Source organism: Pogona vitticeps, chromosome 2 (genome assembly GCF_051106095.1).
Source record: "Pogona vitticeps strain Pit_001003342236 chromosome 2, PviZW2.1, whole genome shotgun sequence".
In the NCBI taxonomy this organism is placed as follows: Eukaryota; Metazoa; Chordata; class Lepidosauria; order Squamata; family Agamidae; genus Pogona; species Pogona vitticeps.
Genome location: NC_135784.1, coordinates 123,454,107 through 123,462,374, shown reverse-complemented (window position 1 = coordinate 123,462,374; position 8,268 = coordinate 123,454,107). Strand labels below are relative to the sequence as shown.

Here is an 8,268-nt window from a genome sequence, read left to right as displayed (position 1 = left end):
AAGGCCAGCAAGTGTCAGCTGGGTAGCCCAGAAATAAAATACTTGGGTCACATGGTAGGGGGAGGAATGATAAAACCCCTGGAGGCCAAAATAGAAGCAGTTCGTGATTGGCCTAGACCCAACACCAAGAAAAAGGTCAAATCATTTCTTGGGTTGGTGGGCTACTACAGAAAGTTCATCCCGAGGTTTAGCGAGATTGCGGCTCCGCTGACCGATCTGACGAGGAAGAAGGCTGATGACCGCATCCCGTGGACCGGCGACTGTGAGGCGGCGTTCCAGAGGTTGAAGGAGGCGTTAATCAACTATCCTGTCCTGCGTGCTCCAGACTTCGACCGGGAGTTTATCATCTACACCGACGCGTCTAACAGCGGGGTAGGAGCAGTTCTGTGCCAAGAGGATGAGAATGGTGACCAGCATCCAGTGTCCTACCTGAGTAGGAAACTTCAAAAAGGTGAGAGACATTTGGCAACCGTGGAGAAGGAGTGTTTGGCCATAGTCTACGCGATCCAGAAGGCCAAGCCTTACATCTGGGGAAGACATTTTGTTCTGTGTACTGACCATTCACCATTGCAATGGTTAAAGACAATGAAAACCCACAATAGCAAACTTATGAGGTGGGCTTTAAACCTACAGGACTATGACTTTGAAGTGAAGGTGGTCAGAGGGTCAGTGAACTGTGTTGCTGACGCCTTATCAAGAAGACCTGAAGACTGAAGACGGCGAAAGAACATGGACTATATGTATATAATGAAAACAAAAAGTTAAAATGTACCTGGTTTTGAATTTGGTTGGTATTAATAAAGGTAAATTGATGTACTGTATATGGTAAAATGTTTAAATGCATATTTGCTATGGTTAACTTGGAGTGTAAGTATATGTAAGTATTATATGGTATGTATAAATGTTGTTGTGTATTTTATGCAGGTTGTTTTTTTGGTGAAAAGCACTTTTAGCTTTCCCCCTACAAAACAACTTTTAAAGAGGGGAGGTGTTACATAACAGCACTGATGTTACCTGTCTGTCATGGGTTTGGAGGGAAAGTTCCATCCTATGGGGAGTGGAAGGCGGGACATCAGGAGGAGGGGCTGTACTGTATAAATATGTGATGCCTGTGTGGTGAAGAGTAGATGCTGAGACAGACTGTGAGACACTGGGTTGGGACGAAGCAGCAGCTGGGGAAGAAGAAGCTGTTGTGGGAGTCTGGGTGTCTGACAGGGTACTACTGTGTGTCAGAGTACCAGCCTGAAAGGTTCAGGGGTCTGTTGGTTAGCCAGAACTGATGGGTTCAGGGTCTGTGCTTTAAGTTAAAGGTTCTAGGTGAACCAAACTGTATGCTTGTGTGTGTGAGAATAAGCCACGTTACTTTATTTTATTCACCTGATTGTTTTATTTACCCTGTTTGTATTTAAAATAAACCTTATTCTTTTGTTGTTTAAAAATCCATCCCTGGTCTGTGTGACTTATTATAGGGAATGGTTGGTGGCAGCTTAGTAACTGTGTGATAGATCCCAGTAGGTCTGGGTTTGTCACACTGTGCTCTCTGGAGATGGTCCCCCAAGAAGGAACGGAGGCACGCCAAAGTGAGGCCACCGATTCGCAGCTCGGAGAGCCACCCCAGAAGGATACCATGGTCGACGGTATCAAAGGCTGCTGAGATATTAAGGAGGACCAACAAGGACATATTGCCCCTGTCGGCCTCCCTCAGGAGGTCATCCTGCAGGGTGACTGATGCTGTTTCCGTACCATACTGCAGCCTGAAGCCCGAATGGAATGGATCAAGGGAATCAGTTTCCTCCAGGAGGGCCTGGAGGTGATCAGCCACCAGCCTCTCAACCACTTTACTCAAGAAAGAAACATTGGCGATGGGCCTATAATTACCAGTTTCATCCCCGGCCAAATTAGGTTTCTTTTGAATGGGCCTAATGAGTGTCTCCTTGAGGGCAGGGGGAACCATGTCCTTCTGGAGAGACCCATTAATTATTACACTGGCCCATTCTGTTGTTACAGGCTTGGCTGCTTTGATGTACCAGACCGGACAAGGGTCTAAAGAGGAGGTGGTGGCACGACAGCGCGCAAGCACCCTGTCCACCGCATTGGACGTCACAGGTTGAAAGCAAGTTAACCTTGCCGGACAAAACGATGCACAGTTATGAGGACAGTTCCTACAAAGGTGACCCGGTGGTCATTCCCCATAAATTTAATTATGTGATTTTTAATAATAATTTGTTCTGAATGTGTTTTTAAGTTAAGAGTTTTTAAGCAGTCTTCTGTACTTTCTGTTTTTCCTGCAATTTGTCTATTTTAAAAAATTGGTTGGGGGGGGCGCAAGTAGTTAGTCTTGCCTAAGGTGGAAAAAAACCTGGCACCAGCCCTGCTGCCAACGGTTTCAGGCACTGGAGATTATTCTCTGGAAATTCCCCCATTTTCCAAACACCCCCATGCCTGACCCGGAGGTTCCAGAGAACATACCAATCTCACCAGATCATATTTTTAGAAGCAGGCTACTGCCCCTTTAACTGAGGACTGCTCTCTTCTAGGGAGGTGGAGTTTGAACATGGAAGCATGAAATTGGGTGGAGGTTTTATTTATACCACTATTAGGAATATTTAAGCTCTCCGTGATTTCAAACCAGTACAGGAACCTTGTCCCACATTAGAGCCACTATTTTGTCTCGAATTTGCCCTGTTTCTTTTTTTATTTACGGTATTTATTTCTTTGGTCTGAAAAATTGACAAAAAGCTCACACTGACATACAGTAAATTTGTTAGTCTTGAAGATGCCACAATACTTTTGTTCTGTTTTTGTTGTTTAAAAAAAAAACCACAGTTTTTCCTATCTATGGAGCTCACGATGCTGACTGAGAAGAGAGGTCTAGCCCAATTCTATTACTTAAAAAAAACCTATTTAAATCGGGTTTTGTACATTTTAGATAGATTTAAATTTGGGTGGTTTACAGTTACACAACGTATATGGATTAATTGAAAAGGAAATTGTGGTTTGTTTGTGTGGCAATGAGTCTTTTGTTTTTTACTCCTCCATTAGAAGTCTATTTATCGCAGATGTGGAAACGATTCACTGAAATTGATTCCACATGTGAACACTCCTGCCTGCATTATTTTTTTTAATTCCTGCTATCTGATACAGCGCTATACCAGATAGGAATTAAAACATAATAATAAAAACATCACTGCTCCTTATGTAATCAACTGCTCAGCTGATGGGTGGTGAAGCCCAGCAGCTGCAGCGATAACACGTGGAAATGAAAACAGAGAAGGAAGAGGAATGGCCCAGGAAATGTTAAAATCAATACCAAGATTGCTCACAGTAACAGCCCAGTTTCACACACCTCCTTCATGGGGCTGCCTGTGTCCTGGAGCAGGGTTGCCCATCAGCTGACAACACAAGAAAATGCAAATGGTGATACAAATACTCCGTGACTCTCACATGACTTTAAATTGATTCCAGAAACACTGCAGCATATTGCAATGTATTGCAGCAATGTCAACAGGCTCTAAGTTACTGAGCTGTATAGAAAAACAGAGAGGAGGGAGGTCTCCAGACACGCAGCTAACTTGTATATCACTGCTGTAGGTGCAGCAGACGTGACTGACAGCTCTCTTTCCTGAGCCTCCTCCTTGTGCCTGGCTTGTCTCCAAGTTATTGGAGATGATGAGGATAGTGAGTGCCCCCCCTTCAACACAGGGTCAGAGGACAAGTTGGCAAGGCAACCACAAATAATCGGGTCCAGAAAAGGGGACAGGGCTTAGAAATCTCACGATTCTTCCTTTCAACTAGATTTTCATTGGGGCCCATGTTGAATCTTTTCCTAGCCATGTTGAAAATGTGCTTTGAGTTGCATGTGAGGTCCCGAGGGGAGTTTCATATGAGGCCTCCAGTGGCTATCATTTGTCACCTTACTTCTATCTGAGTTTTTCAGTTTTACCATTTTTCTGAACTACAGCTTGCTGTCTTGCTGAAAAGTGAATTCCTTCAGGTTCTGCCTCCTGGCACTTTAGGCTTTCAACAAGCTGGTCAGAGTGGATGCTATAAGGCCTCTGCTGTATTTTATAAGAACTCCCTCCCCCTCCCCTCCCCCCGCGCATTTCCCAAGTCTTTGGGGTGGATGTATTCTCTCTCTCTGATGGCTCCATGAGGAGGAGGCTTCTGTGAGGGACAATTTCCATAGCTGGCTGTAGAATGGAAAGCTCAAGCTGTGCCTCCTTTGTTTCCCCAAACTGAGCATGAACTCACATGATATGAGGGGGTAAAGCAAGATATCAAAGTTGAAACAAAGGACAATGGCCTCCTGTGGTGTGCTTTGTTTCTTCTCAAGCCCCTGCCCACCATAGCAAATCCATCAGTGAAAATATTTGGTGTTTTTATCAACTCCCCACCTCTTTGCCCCTCACAACTCCTGGACCAAATATGTACCGTGAATGCATCACAGAAAGGGGGGGGAGAGAACAGATGGCTTAATATAGACATGTTCTGTCATAGCAGCTGGTCCTCCTGTCCGTTCTGCCCCCCCTTCCTGGTCCCCATTCCTGTCCCGCATGGGAGGTGGAGCCATCACCAACACCTCATCAGGCACAGCCCTGCCATCCTTTATTCATGGTCCTGGGGCACATTAGGCGTCTTCCAAGACCTCACACCGCAATGGCCCAAGGGACTCACAGACTCATCAATTAAGTCAGTAACATGTGGTTAATAATTCAAGCAGACTTGTAAAATATTCAAGGCAGTCCTGGTGGACCACCACTACAGAGGAGCTGGGTGGGGTGGGAGCTTTCTCAGGCCAGGTGCCTACCACATTGTGAGAGGAAGCGTGTTAGCTCATTTAGTTGTCCCTTTGCAGAATGCACAGCTCAAAGGATGTGGCTTGGAGCTGGGTTAGCCCCTCCCCAAAGGTGTTACACCTGTTTGTAGGCAGAATTTGTCTCCCCTAGCTGACCTTCCATCCTGTTTGTGACTTCTTTGTATGAATACCCACAATACCTGAGGGGTGGCTGCATAATATCGTTATGTACAACTCTTTCTAAATGGCTCAGATGAAAGAGAGCTAGCATTTCTGAGAGAGGAAGACATCCTGTACTATCCCATTCTTAATACGAATCAGCTCTGTCTGCTTGTGAAAGAGCAGCAACCAACGGAGCATTTGCGAGTATGAAAAAACTCTGGATTTTGTTATACTCTCTGGCGTGCTCTGGTCCATGGGGTCACAAAGAGTCGGCCACCACTTAATGACTAAAGAACAACAACTCTTTCATTTCATCTTCCCTCTGGACACCCGTGCCTTACAAGCTGGAACATTCCAACAATACGGCAGGGAACAAATGGAAAGCATTACCAGTAAGGCCCAAACAATCTAAGGGAGAAGGAAACAACCTGGTTGGCTATTAAAAGAGGCATTAACTGCCAGGGAAAGGGTTAGGTTTAGTGTCACAGAAGGCAGTTCCTGGAGCAGCAGATGGGAAACTGGGACTACAAGCTTAGAAGGGTAAGGCAGGTGCTTGTGCCACATCCCTTCTGTATTGTTAACCAATGCAGTCCATCTCTGCAATGGGCCACAGGCAGAGAAAAAGTGTGTAGCCAAATGGGATTAGTAGAACAAATACCTCCTGATGGCTCAAAAGAGTTTTGGGGAAAGCATTTTTCCAAGTGAGTCACTGACAACACTTGTGGGCAGCTAAATACAGCCACCCCTCTTTTGACAGGGGACAAAATGGCTGTGTGCTCTAATGGGGATTTTTGTAGTTCTTTCATGAAACACTCAGTCCTATTAACAAGTGCAATTTTTTTCCTACACAGAAAGCATGACCTGAGACAAGTCCCTGTTGCCGTCCAAAGGGAGAAAGTACTCGGGCATCCTCACTGAGGGTCACCGCCTTCACAATTTCGCTCCTGATATGGTTCCTGTGAGGAAAGTGGCCCTTGTGTCAGACCCCAAAAAGGTGAGGCAGTGGTGGACTCTGAAGGACCCTCTGTGGTTGACTAACATTAGAGTGCGGTCCTTTAAAAACGTGTACATTTTAAACACGGCTTGGCTCTAAAGGGTGAAATGGTGAGCCGAGGGCATCACTCACATCATCTCCTTTCTTCACGTTGAGTGTTTTTTCTTCTTCTTAATGCTGGGAAGTTCCACTCCAAAACTGCAACTAAAACTAGCTGGGATTGATAATGGTAAGTCAAGGGGAGAGAAACCATTGAGCTTCGTGGCGCAGTGGTTAAACCACTGTACTGCAGCCAAAACTGTGCTCACAACCTGGGGTTCAATCCCAGGTAGCCGGCTCAAAGTTGACTCAGCCTTCTATCCTTCCGAGGTCGGTAAAATGAGTACCCAGCTTGCTGGGGGGGGCGGGTTAATGTGTAGCCTGCATAATTAACGTGTAAACTGCCCAGAGAGTGCTTGAAGCACTATGGGGCAGTATATAAGCGGCATGCTTTGCTTTTTTCTTTTTCTTTTTCTTTTTTTCTTTGCTTTGTGCCTATATGTGTCTGTGTCTGTATCTGTAGGTAAGAGAGAAATCTAAAAGCCTGTCTACCACAACCTATCTAAAATTTTCTTTTTAAAAAATGGGCCAACACAAAAAGAACGTGGGTCAAGCCCCCTATCCCTATAATTCATTCTATGTCCCACAGTGTTGGCCCAGAGACTTCTGTGGAAGGAAAACATATTTCCATGCAAATGGTCATGTGTGATAATCACATCTCTGCTACTTTACAGTACGCACAAAATCAGCAGCAGTTTCCTGGGCTACTAGCTTGTAGTGAAACGCACACACAATGCTGATATGTGATTTGCAGCTTAAACTGTAATGCCAAAGCTTACTGCCTATTGTGACATTTATGTTGTGTTTCTGTATTGACTCATATGATGTTGTTGTTTCTTTTCCACACAGTAAATTCCTTGACAGTAGAACTGAAAGAAATGGCACCTTTGAGCTCTGGAAATGGCACCAAACTGCTTAGAGTTGCTCTTTTGAGCACTTTGAAATAATCAGATTTTTTTATTAGGGTCAGAAATGGTTTATGTACAAAAATGTATTAAATGAACAATAGAACCCTTCCCTCAGACCATTACCAAGTAGAGCTGAATTAAGGTTACTGATGTGCCCCAGGTTTGTATATAAGAAAAAAAAATCTGATGCTTTTATACTTGGGTGAGGTACTGAAATCTTAAGGGTTTAAGAAAATTATTTTTCAAATGACACAACTCCTTTAATAAGACAAGATGATGCTACGCAAAAGGAAAAACTGCCATTTATAAGCAGCAGAATTTCTTTCTTTTTTAAAGAAAACTACATTTCAGTATATTTTAGTATGCAACAAAATCAACTGATTTTGTGAGAAGTCAGAAGGAAATCTGTTCCGCCCTGAATTAATTATTCTGCTGGATACCCTTCTGGATGACGTCCCAGCCTTACTGGGGTCCCTTGTGGAATGCAGTAGTATTTCTATGTAGAGAATGGACCTGTGGGTGGATGGGCTTTTAAAATTCTTCTCTGTTCAGACCACGTCGACTCTTCCTGGGCTAAATGACAAAAGAACCATGGCAGTGTTCCCAGTTGTGAGGATATTTTAAAATACTGGTGGCTGCACAGCATCAGAAGGAGAGGGATCCCTCTCTATGGGCTCTTCCACACAATGGACTTGTCTCTGGTTGTTGCCCACAGTTGTTCTTCTGGTATTTCTGCTGCAAATTTGAATAAATCATCCCAGTGTTGGTGTCCACATATGGGATGGGGATTTGCTGCTGGATGTACTGGGATGCACTGGGTCCTCCCAATACTGCCTGTCTGCACACATCTGGAATTGCTTCCTGGACTCATAATCCCAGCACAGATTGCCTTTCTCGATCTTCCCTGCTCTCTGCCTGCCTGTTTCGCTCCCTCTTCCCTCCTCTCCTTGTTTTATCTGTCTATGGGGCATGGAGATTGACCAGCAGAAAATTGCCCATCATGAAAAGTCATCAAATGACACACACTCACAAAGTCCTTCTTTCACGTCACAATCGTCAGGACACTCTCTCATTCACACTTTATTTACGCTGCCACCAACCACTCCTTCATAAGACTCTTCAGACAAATGTATGATTTTAAAAATTATAAAAACTTGTATTTTATTGATAACAACAGAAGGAATGGTAAATCACTTTAATAATTAAAATAAAAAGGCAATCAGTAATAATCAAGTATCCCCTCATACACACTCACTCTCAGACCTTCACTCTAACTCTCCATAACTCTTAACTCACTAAAAACTGTCTCA

General features: G+C 44.2%; 1 long non-coding RNA gene across 1 annotated transcript; it reads left to right on the top strand.

Moving 5' to 3' along the window:
* Positions 1 to 2,101: 2,101 nt before the first annotated feature.
* LOC144586885 (uncharacterized) lies at positions 2,102 to 8,263 on the top strand. Its single transcript, XR_013541959.1, has 3 exons — positions 2,102 to 2,170; positions 5,809 to 5,951; positions 6,900 to 8,263. It is a non-coding gene; the product is annotated as an uncharacterized LOC144586885 (long non-coding RNA).
* The last annotated feature ends 5 nt before the right edge of the window (positions 8,264 to 8,268 follow it).